Source organism: Parasteatoda tepidariorum, chromosome 6 (assembly GCF_043381705.1).
Source record: "Parasteatoda tepidariorum isolate YZ-2023 chromosome 6, CAS_Ptep_4.0, whole genome shotgun sequence".
Taxonomy (NCBI): domain Eukaryota; kingdom Metazoa; phylum Arthropoda; class Arachnida; order Araneae; family Theridiidae; genus Parasteatoda; species Parasteatoda tepidariorum.
In genome coordinates, this window is record NC_092209.1 from 46,040,636 (window position 1) to 46,055,405 (window position 14,770).

Below are 14,770 nucleotides of genomic sequence, written 5' to 3' on the forward strand. Positions count from 1 at the left end.
TACATAAAATTGCACTGAAAATTTACTTCATATGACTTCATTCTATTATGTCAAATTTAACATCGACGAAATAATTTTTTTTTCTCCTCCCTTAATAAAATTACTTAAGCAGACCCAAATTTATCTTAAAAAATTTTAAGATTAATTTACAAACAGCTTTTGAGGGACAAAACTTTTAACTTTTAATTTTTTTTTTACTGAATTCTGCATAATATAGGTTATTAAGTTAATTTTTAATTAATAATTAAAATTAAACTTATAAGTTTATAAGTTTAATTTTTTTTAATGAATTCTGTATAATATAGGTTAATAGGTTTAAAACTAGTTAAAACGCTTTTAGAAATAAAAAATCACAAAAGTTATGCCAAACAAAATAAAATTCTCTAAATACAATGCACTTGTCTAATAATATTACATAAAGTTTGATTGGATACAAACGCAAACATCGATTCATAGAACTATTTATTGTTAAGTTTTTGTAAGTTTTGAAAAATATAGGTTTCTAAGTTAAACACAGGTTTATAAGTTAGTTTTTAATTAATAATTACAATTAAACTTATAAATTTAAAAGTTTAGTTTCTTTAATGAATTCTGTATAATATAGGTTAATATGTTTATAACTAGTTAATACGCTTTTAGAAATAAAAGATCACAAAAGTTATGCCAAAAAAGATAAAATTCTCTAAATACAATGCACTTGTCTAATAATATTACATAAAGTTTAATTAAAATTTAAATAAAGTTTGATTGGATACAAACACAGACATCGATTTATAGAACTATTTATTTTTAAGTTTTTGTAAGTTTTGTAAAATATAAGTTTCTAAGTTAATTAAATGTGTTTTAAAACTGTATTTACTTTCATTTCGTGCCTTACTAAAAACGTTGAATGAATGCAAGCATTTTTAAGCATTATTAGATTATGTCATTTATGTTAAACCTCATATCATTTTTATAATATACTATGTCCATCTTCGTTATTTTTTCTGATGAGTATTAGTGCTATTTTTATATGCCACGGTACTAGTGCTATTATTGCACGGTATTAGTGCTATTTTTATATGCCACGGTATGCTTCCCATCGAAGTTGTTACAGTTATGGAATGGGTAATTAAAAACAAAACTTAGTTTAAACCTTAAGTACTAAAAAATGATTGTTCTCGAATGAAATAATCCGCCACGTGAAATAATGCTTTTGTACGAGTAATATGCCATTTTCATAACTGCTGTGAGTATGCAACAGTTATTTATGACTGTTAGGTCAAGTTTAACCTAATCTTAGCCAGCACTCTTTATGTTGACTATCAGAAATATGAAGAAAAACTACAGTTTGGAAAAAAGGAAAAACACCTGTAATCTAACTTTTTTAATATTTAAAAAGCTACTTGAAACCCCACAGTACCTGGGATTATTAAAATTTGATAAAATTGAGAATTACTCACCGACCCTGATAATTTTCATCTAGGGAGAAAAATCTCGCCAAATTGTCGGTTTTTAAAACATTTCATATATTTTAAAATTTGTAAGTTATTTTCCCGTTCTAAATCCCAAATAATTCTTTACGGCAAGATTGTAGATATAATTTAAAGTTGTAGCTCTGCCACAACTGTAATGAAGCTTTTGGCGATTGTGTTTTAAAAACTATCAAAGTTTGAAACCTTCATCGCAAATTGAATAATTTCATTAAAAACAATTGATAAACATTATTCTTTCGAAATCCCTCTAAATTTATAAAACGCAAACATTTTGTAGAACAAGACAAATAGTTTACATTTATATAGATATAGAAAGTTTAATATTATAGATTTGCCTCATATAGCTGTAACTTCAGGTGAAAGCTTTAAAAATTACTAAAGTTTGATACTTTTATCATAAATTGAATGATCTCATTAAAAACAGCCGATAAATATTGTTTCTATCGGAATCCTACCAAATTTATAAAACGCTAAAATTCTGTATAGCAAGATAGGTAGTTTAAAATGATATAGGTATAGTATAGATAGTTAAAAATTATAGCTTTACCTCAGCAGTAAGAAATTTAAACTGTAATTTTTTTGCGAAAGAACTTCAAAAACTATTAAAGTTTGATACTTTCTTCATGAATTGAATGGTTTCATTAAAAACAGTCGATACATTTTATTTCTATCGGAATCCCTCCAAATTTATAAAACGAAAAAATTCTGTATAGCAATATAGATAGTTTAAAATGATATAGGTATAGTATAGAGGGTTAAAAATTATAGCTTTGCCTCAACTGTAAGCACTTAAACTCTAACTTTTGCCGAAAGAGCTTTAAAAATTATTAAAGTTTGATACTGTCATCATGAATTGAATGATTTCAATAAAAACAGCCGATACATTTAATTTCTATCGAAATCCCACCAAATTTATAAAATGCAAAAATTCTGTATAGCAAGATAGATAGTTTAAAATGATATAGGTATAGTATAGAGGGTTAAAAATTATAGCTTTGCCTCAACTGTAAGGAATTTAAACAGTAAAATTTTGTGAAAGAACTTCTAAAACTATCAGAGTTTGATACTTTCATCATAAATTGAATGATTTCATTAAGAATAGCCGACAAATATCTACCGGAATCCCTCTAAATTTATAAACTACAAAAATTCTGCAGAGCTTCGATTCAAAAAAACAACGCGTCTCAAACTCTCATTTTCTGGTATCACGAGTCCAAGATTCGTGATAGGTGTTTTCAGACAACGAACTAAGCAATACAGAGGTTAATACTACATTCGTCGCTCATCACAATAGCAACATCATACACGCAAAACCACTTACAGAAACTTCTCACTGACACATGCGACACGCGATTCGTAATCTGAGGACAGAAAGAACAAAAAATAAAACTTTCTCATGTCGCATTCCCCGAAGGAAAGTAAGTTCACCGAAAACCCAGCCTAGCGAGTGTCACCATAAATGCCAAGCCTGATATGTCTTTTGTTCTTCTTGGGCGGAGAAGCATCAAGGTGCTGACAATGAGCTGAAAGAATTTCCGTGCCAGCTTTCAGCTCCGTTATGGGGTTGTACATATATGAATTTTTTCCGAAATATTGAAATCACCTTCCCCAGGTAATATCATAACCTAAGGCGATGCCTCATTTTGTTCAACAACAAAAATTTTGATTAGAAAACGAGAGAGTCATTCCGAAAAACCACATTTTTAGAATCGTTCTTAAGATAAATTAAGTTTTATTTCAATTTTGAAGTTTTTTTTTTTTAAAAAAAAAAAATAAGAAATATCAAAACACGTGTATTTTGAATTTTTTTTTTGTTGAAAAATAGCCTTTTCTTTTAATTCTCTTTATAACATTACCCCTTATATATATAATGTCTTATTTCATTCGACGAAAAAATTTTAACGCTTCTTAATTTTATCTTTTTAATTTATTTATTTTTTATGTAAATTCCTTTTTTTTCTTTCTTTTTTTATCTCTTTATTGTGATATAACACAATAATAATGAATGATAAAAAAAAATTATTTTTTTTTTGTTTATAAATACATACATGAAAATACATCTACATGAAAAATAGATTTTGATTGCAAAATATTCAAAATTAATAAATTAATCCACTAACAAGTTTAAAAGAAAAATATACAAAACAAAGAAGTTATCCACATAATAACATGCAACGCAAAAATCCAGCGAAATAATTCTAATGCTTCTGAATTTTATCTTTTTAATTTTCTTTGTAAATTCCTTTTTTCTTTAATTCCTTCTTAATAAAAAAAAAAGGAATTTTTTTTTTCATGCAAGTTACATGAAAAATAGGTTTCGATTTCAAAATATTCAAAATTAATAAATTAATCAACTAACAAGTTCTAGAAAAATTATATACAAAACGAAGGAGTTACGCAAGGAGTAACATGCAACGGTCTCAGGAACGACGAACTGGTGGTCGAGAGTGCAACAACTGGGACCGATTTTCCTTACTTTAAAAAATATCTCCCTTTCTGAAAAATACGACAGAATTCGTTCACAAAAATAAGTATATTAATAGAAAAACGTTTAATGTATTTCCCAAATTTACTATATCTATTACTTTCATCATAAAAAAATAAGTTAAAATCGTTCAAACTCTCCCATATACATATGCGTTTAATGCGTAAAGAAATACGGTGTTGTTTTGCACATCCTGCACTTAGTTTGGTTCAAGGTTGTTGGCCCATAATATGGGTATTTTGAACCATATTATCCTGCAAATTTGTTGCAACTTAGTTCTAAGGTTACATCGACAAGTGTTAATCGTGGTTCAGCTCAGAATGAATCCTGATATCGCAACACTAACCACTCACATTAACATGTTTTAACTTAACATCTTATTAAGGTTGCAGCAGGTTTAAAATAATAATAGGAAGCAGCAAGTACTGATATATTTTACAGTGTCAATAACACACATTAAAATGAGATAGATAACAGTGTTATTTGTCCCACAATGTCCAACGATAATGTTATATTTGCACAACCCCTGCTCCCCAGTCAAAGGAAGAAAGCGAAGAAAAAAAGTCACAAAAATGGTTGTTGGGTTTTTCAAATCCTGCAGACTTTCCAAACTTGGTAGAATTCGTTCGTGATCTGCAAAGAGAATAATGGTTTCTGGCAAAATCTCGCGGTAATAATTTGGTGGGAGTGGCTATGCCTAATGATTGGAATTCGCAGAGTAACAATCAAAATTAGGCATTTGAATTGGTAATCAACAACCCATCGTTAAAAACTCCATTTTATACTGGTAAGAAATTACAGCTCAAGTCATTCATTGTGAGCATAATTACCTTTATTGGGGAGGTTGCATAAAAATGAGAGTCCTTTGTACAATTAAATCAGGTAAAATTAAGAATTCTCAAAAAGTACAAAACGAGCGCAATCTGGGACCTTGTTTTTCTCATAGTTACATTTATTTTGAAGTAAACACGCCTTAAAGAGAATTTCCGAAAGAAGTTGTAATTTTTTTTTTATCTTGATGCTTTTTATAATCACGTTGATTTTGATTAAAAATAGCGGCTCAAAAATTAGAAGAAATAACTTACTACTTTGCCATTTCAGTCTTTGATGTTTCTTTTTATTCAAAGTTTGTATGCTTGTTTCTAGCGCTTTTTTTAATCATCATTGCAATTTTTACAGTGTTGGAAATTTTGGAGAATGTTGAACATAGCACAATATCTTATAAATTTGCTGTAATATAAAAAAGGGCTAAACTGAACCACATTTTTAATGAAAATCAAACTAACTGCCTTACTCCTGATTAAATGGTATAATTAATTATCATGAACTGCAAACATGGTACAATGCAAGATCTTTTTAAGATTTAAGCAAGTTTGCACGAGAGTAAGGTATTAAATTAAGGTATCAAATTACCTATATTACAGTTCAAACTTGTATCAACTTTTCTGAGAGGTACATGAATTTCTCATGTTTTATAAGATATTTATTATTATTTTTATTTATCTATTTATTTTTTGTTAATCTTCTCAAGAACGAGGAAAAATGCTTAAAAAGAGAAAACTTAAATTTGCTAAATTCATTTACTTCTATTTGAATTATATAGGCATATTTAAAAAGATAACTGAATATCTTTCGTTTTAACAAAAAAATATTCTTTATTTTTTTCTAAAGATTATTTTTTAAGCAAAACTACTTAAAAAGTTTAATTCATTTATGGATTTTATTTTTAAATCGATGGCTTAATTAGAATATTTAAAAGGAAAAAAATTGATAATAAATGATCTGACATAAAATGCACAAAATAAAACCGGGAAACTATGCAAACTTTTTATCCCATGATCGGATTTTACTTATTAACCAGCAATCGTATATGCTGAACGATGGACTGGGAAAATTATTAAAATATTCCATTTTTTACTTGGCGGAACATTTCAAAAATTTTCTAATTCTAATTTTCCAAAAAGAATTCATATTTTGCATGTAAAACAGCAGAAAAATTAACTTTTCAATTCCTCACTTTAAGAAACAACTTGAAAAAAAAATTATCCATATATAATAATAAAAATAAACTAAAGAACATCACGTAAGGCATAGATGGTTAGAATAATTCGCTAAATAGGACAAATTAAAGTGGCGAAAAAAGTTTCTTTAAAAAAGAAACAATGCCTCAAAACATAATTTCTTAATTATTTCAAAAAATTTTTACAATATATTTACTATTCCTTTTCTATTTTATTATTCGACATCTTTTTTTCTTTTATAATTCAGCAGCTAGTTAAAATATATTTACCATTTCTGTTTTAAGCTGACTAATTAATCTAAGCCGAACAAAGCCGGAACTAAAAAACATACTTTCAACTCCAGCTGCTTCCAGAAAACAATTAATAATTAAGTGATTTGTTATTTTGTCTTTCAAACCTGCTTTAAAATTTTACCTCCAAATTATGATTTAAACTTACCGAAATAATACTTCAAAAAATATTCTCATTGAGTCTTCTTACAGAAAATTTACTGTTAGGGCATTCCACGCATTCTTTTTTTTTTTTTTTTTTTGTATTTTGATTTTTATAAAAATATCTATCGGGTATTTTTTATAAAAATTACAAAAAAAATCATGTCAAATAAATAAAAAAATCAAATAATGTCATCAAATTTTCACATGAAAATTCATCTCGAACAACCGATTACATTGGAGAAGTAACCAACATAATAAATGAACATCAGTTGTAATCTCTATGTAAAAAGTAAAAGTCTCCTGGATGTAAATGGGCTAATAACTCGAAATGAAGGCACCAATTTGTATTAAGTTTTTTTTCTTTTTCTTTTTCTTTTTTTTTTTCTTCAGCCGTTTGCAAATTTTTAAGGGGTAGTTTGCTTACAATCACTTCCTTCCGGCATTACTATTATTATTACTGCTGGGTAATCCTTATTATCGCCAACGGAAAGTAAAGTGAGTAAATATTCATTATTACCATCGAAATGTAAAGTGAGTAAGCCCATATTATTACCACCGAAAAAATAGTATTTGTGATAAAAAAAATACTTTTTTTCGGCTCAATTTGTGTAACAACACTACAAACGCAATATTACAACTCTGCCATTTTTTTAAAAAATGATTTTCCTCAACAAACATGAAAGTCCATACAATAGCTTTTCCAACTACAGTTGAAATTCTCCACTAAGGCTCTGTTACTCCAGCTATCTGATAACGCCCCAGATATTTAATAATACTGCAGACACCTAATTGATGAATCTATTCTTATAGTATTTGTTGGGTTGAGCAGAGCTTTTGAATTCAGAGCATTCAGAGTTTTTGAACTATCATCCAGTTTACGTGAACCATCACAGAGAATTTCAACTACCCCAATCACTAATATTCCAGCTAATAATACACCAGGTAATCTCTAATACTACGGATACCTTATTGCTGAATCTAGTTTTATGGAATCTGTTATGCTTGTTCTATATTTCTGATGTAGATCAGAGCTTTTGAATTCAAAGCATTCAGAGCTTTTGAAATATCAGCAAATTTACGTGAACCCTCACAGAAAATTCCAACAACTCCGGTTACTAATATTCCAGGTAATAATACTCCAGATAATTGCTAATGCTACAAATATTTGTTGATGAATATGTTGTGGTATTTGTTTTGCTTGTTCCATATTTCAGATGTAGATCAAAGCTTTTGAATTCAAAGCATTCAGAACTTGTGAATTAGAAGCATTCAGAGATAGGTTGAAATATCAATCAATTTACGTAAACCATCACAGAGAATTCCAACTGCTCCAGTTACTAATATTCCAGATAATTGATAATATTACAAATATTTGTAGATGAATCCAGCATTATGGTATCTGTAATACTTGTTGTACATTTCTGACTAAGAACAGAACTTATGAATTCAAAGCACTCGAAACTCTTGAAATATCAGCCAATTTACGTGAACCATTACAAAGAATTCCAGTTACTAAAATTCCAGTTAATAATACACCAGGCAATCGCTACTATCACATAAACCTTATTGATAAATCTAGTCTTGTGGTATTCCGTAATGCTTCTTCCAAGTTTCTGAAGTTAGAAAAATTAGTATCAAAATACTTGATTCATATGTTTTAACAAAAGGTATAATTGATTAAGTCTTTCGTTAATGCAAATATATCAGAAATGTATAGATTTATTTTATAATCTAAATATTGCAAGTACATGTAAATAATATTGCCAAGCCTCTTATTATTTTATTGGTTGACATGTACCTCTTATTATATTGCGAAAAGATAGTATTTGTGAAAGCAATATTTTTTTCGGCACTATTTATGAAACAACATTACAAACGCATTCCAATACCAAAGTTTATCGAAGCTTATTTTCCTGTACATTCAGGTATTTCTTACAGCTTTTGAATTATCAATCAATTTACGTGAACGTTAGGAGAGAATTGCAACTAATTGTTAATACTACAAATACTTGTTGAATAATATAAATACAATGTTAATATAAATATATAATGTTGATTTTTTTCCAATGCCCACCTGGAGCAGGGTTTCCGCTACTGTAGCTTTTTTCGCAAAATGCGAAAAGACCCCTTAAAAATGCTAAAATTCAACAAAGCATTTTCGCATTTTTGCTAAAGGATTTTACTAAATTCCATTGAAAAAAAAGCTTCCGCGAAAAACCATGACGCTAACATCCATTAAAAAAACTTGATCAAACAAGAAGGAGAAAAAATCTAAATATCTTTCGCAAGAAGAACCATGACGCTACGAATTACGAATTACAGCATTATGGTGTAAAGGAAATCCGTTGCATTTTCAATTTGTTTTCGGAATCTCCCAGAAAAGATTTTCAGTTTACAGAAACTGAATTACTTTGTGAATGGGGATTATTTAAACACATCTTAATGCAACGATGTAAAAACATGTCATTTAATGAATTACTTTTATTTTTATATACCAATGATGTGTCTGAACAGTACCCATTAATAACTTCTGTTATAGAGTATTGTGCAACAATACCAATGCACACTGTTGACTGTGAAAGCGGCTTTAGCTGCCTTAATTTGATTAAAACTAATATTCGAAACAGGTTGTTAATCAACCATGTAAACAATTTGTTAATGATTAATATTGAGGGCCCTGAAAGTGCATTTAACTTTCAAGAAGCATTTGTAAAATGGGCAAACATGAAAGAAAGGAAGATTGTTAATTATAAACCAAAATGTTTTGATAAATAATAAATGTGTTTTTTTTTGTTATAGGTATTCTTTTTGATATTCTTGTACATTAAGCTATTCTTTGTCAGATAACTTACAGTACTTGTTTGATATAAAGTAATTTTATAAGCCTAATGGCATTTTAGCATTTTGCTAAAACTTTTTTTCAGATTTTAGTTTTTTTGCTAATGAATTTTTAGACTCAGCTTAAACCCTGACCTGGAGAATAACCTTTCGTCAAACAGGCATCTGAAAGACAGATTTGTTGGCCACTCCTTCAAGGGCACCATATTAAAGGACCAACGTTGCTCCCACAATAAGGACAGAAAGTATAGAGAAGGAAAGAACAACCATGCCTTGAAAGGGATTCGAACCCAGAACCTTTCTGATGCAAGGCCAGTTCCCTGAGCCCTATACAGGCCGGTCGGCAAATGTTGAATATATATTGTCCTATTTTCTGTTGTGCTTGCTTCGTAATAAATTTTAAAAAATGCTATTTTAATATTACTTGATTGTAATTGAAAAAATATCCATATAATGTTATGTAATTGATAAATTATATCAAGAATTATATCAAGAAATACATCAGATTTGCATTGTAATTTATATATTGCAAATGCCACGAAATATCGCCTAACGCAAAGACTGCACATATGATGAATTTTAATGTATTATAATGTGAAGAAATATTATTTATACTTACAATAAATTCTATTCAGCACAATGTGTATATAACATTACAAACGCATACAAGTAATAACAAAAAAGTTTGGAAACTTATTTTCCTGCGCATTCAAATATTTCGTATAACTTTTGAGCTGTCAGCCAATTTACGCGAACCTCAGCTTAGAATTCAAACTAACTGCTAATACTCCAGATACCTTGTTGATGAATCTAGCCTTATGGTATCCGTTATGCTTGCTCCGCATTTCTGCAGTTGAATAGGCTACTCGAATATAGCCCCGAAGTCCCTCTGGAAACTGACCATCAAACACGCGCTATTAATTTCATCCCGAGTTTCCCACTCCGTGGATACCAGGAAGATAACAGGATCCGGGCAAATTGCAATTTCGGGCAACTTGGGCCTACTAACGGAGTCCCTTGCATTCATCAATCAAATTGGGCCTTTCTCAACTCGATCTAGTACTGCTGATAATTGGCAGACATCTGGAAGGCTATTTCGTTGTTCTCGATGAAGTTGGTGCCTTATTAGGCGATATAGTTTAGCATTTAACCTCTATTATATAGCCTAAAAGACATCTAAAAAGGATTACTCTCCGAAATGAAATTGATCCACCAAGTGTAAGTGGATTCAATTATTCTACACGGTGCATATTTAATAACTTGATAAATAATTGTAACGGGAATTTATTTCACAGGTAAATATGTAATATAATTGAAATATGCTAATTATTTATCTATTCAATACTCGTTTAGATCAGTAGATATTGAAATATCTTGATGTCCATGTCTTAGTGCTTTACATGAACCGAAAAAGCTAGCAATATGTCTGAGCAAGGCAAAAACAATAAAATTTTACAAACAGAATCTAAAACTGCGAGAATATAAAGCAAATATAATCAAATTGTTTTTTTTTTGGGGGGGGGGATATACATTTGTCGTAAATTTGCAAGAATCATCAAAATATGTAATGATTAAAACAAGTAAGGATTTATTGCCATAAATTATATGCTTTATACAGATAATAAAGTGTTATGAACTATAACTTGATGTTTACTAAGTTAATACCTAATTAAATAATTATGGGAAAGCTTGGTAGAAAAAAAAACGGCACGTATTATTTTAAAAACACTAGCACGACACATTGCACTTGTCTCGCTGTAAAATTGAGCACCTAGATTGACAGATTTTTAATTTATAATATTCTTTTATTTTATACTATACTTTCCATTCATTTTATTTATTATTATTATTTATTCATTTTATTCTATATTTTCATTTTATACTATACTTTCATTCTATAATATTTTTTTAATGGTGGGCACTTTTGTCTATTTCCCATTGGCAACAGAAATGCCAGAATACTTCTCTCTTATCGTTTCCCAGTGGACACCTATGGTTTAGCCATGGTAAAGGAGTAGCGTCGCCCACGTCATAGAACCACAGACCCGTTTATACGGCGTGTTATATTCTCACAATCACACAGAAGAAAAGACATAAAACACACGGAGAGAGAAAGATACATTCATGCCTACAGTGAGATTCGAACCTACAACCACTGGCCCCATAGTCTAGTACAGTAACCACTAGACCAGTGATTGTTTCATTCTATAATGTACAATATACTTCAATTGTTTCATACTAAAATTTGAGCATCCACACAGGCAGACTGTTTATTTTATAATATATTTCTATTTTATATACTATACACTGCAATTGCTTTGCCGCAAAATTGAGCATCTAGGGAGCTGACTATTCCTAATATACAAAACATTTCGATTGTTTCGTCGTAAAAATTGAACATATTGAGGGAATTTTTATTTCCAATGTATTTTTATTGTATAAAATACGAAACACTGTAATTGTTTGGCATATATTTCATTTTAAAACATTGTTTTATACTATATGCCTTTGACGCATATGGGACACCGGTGTCCCTTTTATATATATATTTTTTTCAGAGGCTCTAATTACAAGAAAATATTTTTTGGTATTTTTTATTTATAAAAATTAGTCTAATAGTTACTAAAAAAATTTGTTAGATTATCGGAATTATATTCGTAATAAAACATAAAATCCAAAAAAAAGTAGCTTGAAAATAAAATTTCATTCGTATTCAAAAACTTATCTATAACTGATCTTGTAAACTAGAGAAAATTTAATGATAAATAACTGCTTCTCTTAGGTAGAAATAACTGCGAACAAGTGTAAATTGGAAAAAGTATTATTTGGAAGATTGTACCTTTAACACATAAAAAGTCACTGGTGCTTCATAACCATAAATTATTAAAATTCTATAGTATAATATTTTTCATCTATTTTTTTACCTAAATTAATACAAATAATAAAAAAAGTATGAAAAATATGTTTAATAAAAATTCTGCATCAAAGGGATATACAAAACCATTTCGACTGTTTCGTCGCTAAGATTGAATATCTAGACAGACAAAATTTTCCTTTCATAGTAATAAATAAAAATTAAAAAAAAAATTTAAAAAAAGAGAGAGAGATTGTTTTATTGTTATAAGTGAACATACTATTGTTATAAGTGAACATACATAAGTGAACAGCTTTTCACGTCATAATAAATAAAATTCCGGAAAAGTAAATAAAAATCCATATACCTGTAGTGTAAAATCACAATTCCATATCAACTTGATAAAAAACAGCAATTATACTTTAATGGTATTAAGATGAAGTAATTAAAAATTTCAAACTTGAAATGGAATCTTAAAAATGAAACTTAAACCTTATTTTATATGAGTTCCAATTTAAATGTTCAACTTCCTTAAAAATAAAAAGCTCGTTACAAGCCTAGCAATATTTTAAAAATTTAAAATCTTTACTCTGATTCATGACATTTTATTCGCTTTAGGGTTGAATATTAAGTAAACATCAACAAATCAAATAAATAAAACACTCTGATTCTAAAATGACTTTCGCAAAATAATTGCGAAAATCAAGCTTTAAAAATAAAAAGCCTAATTTTTAATTAATTTTAAACAACTTTTTCCTAACATGCAATCGGCTGTAGAATGTCAAATTAAAATATTGCCTGAGGAATTGAAATAATTGATTAAAAAAAACATAGAATTTCTTAAGAAGTTTTAGAAATAATTTCTATATTTTAAACACGTAATTAAATACATAAAAATGAAATTAATATCCTTAAGTGGGTTGTTTAGTACATTAGCCTATCCATTTAAAATACTTAAGTATTAATTATAGAAATTCTTAAAAATTTGGAATCGTAAGAAAAAGAAAATTAATTAAAATGTTAAGTCGACATGAAGTTAAACTTCAAAAAGCCCTGAAGTGATTTTTGATATTCCTATTTCAAAAGCTGAATAAAAATATGGTTTTTTTTTTTTTTTTTAAATTGCAGATAAAAGCAATTTTTATTATTTTTCACAAATCTTCCCTCTCGCTCTCAAAAGTTTTAGAAATGAATCTAAATCGGCTAATCAACATTTGAATAAAACTTTGAAATTTTTGTGTGTATAAAAATAAAACCAATTTTCTATTATAATTTTTTGAAAAACTTTCGATGAAATTCTCTTCAACAACTGACAATTTGATTTAAGTCACGAATTATTTTATTTTATATTTTACAACCGTCGTTGAACAGCTGACCCAATAAAGGGTTTACGGCTACTAATGTTCAACTCCGTAGCCCTGTAATTTTGAACCCAATCCAGAAGACAAGGGAACTTCTGGATCAAGTATTGGAAGAAATTTGCCTCCGTGTAGGACTTTTTGATGGAATGAACCATAAACATTTGCGTTACATGGGGTGGAAAACCACGAAAACCTTTCACGGTAAGCCTGACGGCAAGGGGACTCTAACACATGATCCATCTACCACTGAGGATATTTTACGTCTGCACTGTGATCGGTATGAGCCAAGTGGGGAATTCAAATCAACCAGCTATCGCTCCAGATCGAACCCAGGTGACCTCATTGAGAGGCGAGCGCTCTATCCCCTAAGCCATTACGGCTCCTAAATTACGAATTAGCAAACATCAGTTAAAATTTCACAGTTACAATTTGTTAAATTTATTAAAATTAAAGTGGCAATCAAGGCTAAACAGTGTCAAGGAACTTAACAGTGAATATTTAAAAGAATGAGAAAAGAAAGAATTTAAAAGATTTTTCCCTCGTTTAACTCACTTTTACCTTTTTCGTCAGATATAGTTTTTAGTACCATTTGATTATGTTACATTGACAACGCAATATCATAACGATTTTTATGCCTTATAATACAGTAAAAAAAGGTTGAAACTTAGCATTGAAAAAAAAGGTGACAACTACCGAGTTACCGCACTGACGACTTCTGCGTATCCTCCTTTTAATAAGTGGTAATAATTTTCACAACCTCGAGAAGAGGAGAATTATAAAAACTTTTCCCACTACAAGTACATAATATATTGATGTGAAAATCAATATTTTGTGAAATAACATTTCTATATTTGCAAGAAATTTAAAAAATCACACACAAAGGTTTAAAGAAAGCGTATCGTTTTTTGTCTTTGAAAACCATCAATACAAATTTATGCCCCCTTTGATGACAATAGTGCAAAAGGAATCTGTAGGCCAAGTGAATGGCTTTATTTCAGATTTGATAATACAGCTGATACCCTAAGCTAAATTCAAAATTAAGAAAATTACATAAACTAGCACCTTTAAAGCTTCTAACAAATTTTCTATTACTTAATAAAGGGCTTGAATCACACTACAGATGGATAAACCACGACGCTTAATGATGCGACGCATAACGACGCATAATGATAATACAGATGCATAAATAACGACGGTAAATCCTGTAAGCTACGTGAGTACCTTTATTTCAGATTCGACAATAAAACTGATACTTTTAGATTCACTAAATATTAGTGAAAATACATATTTCAAAATTTCTAG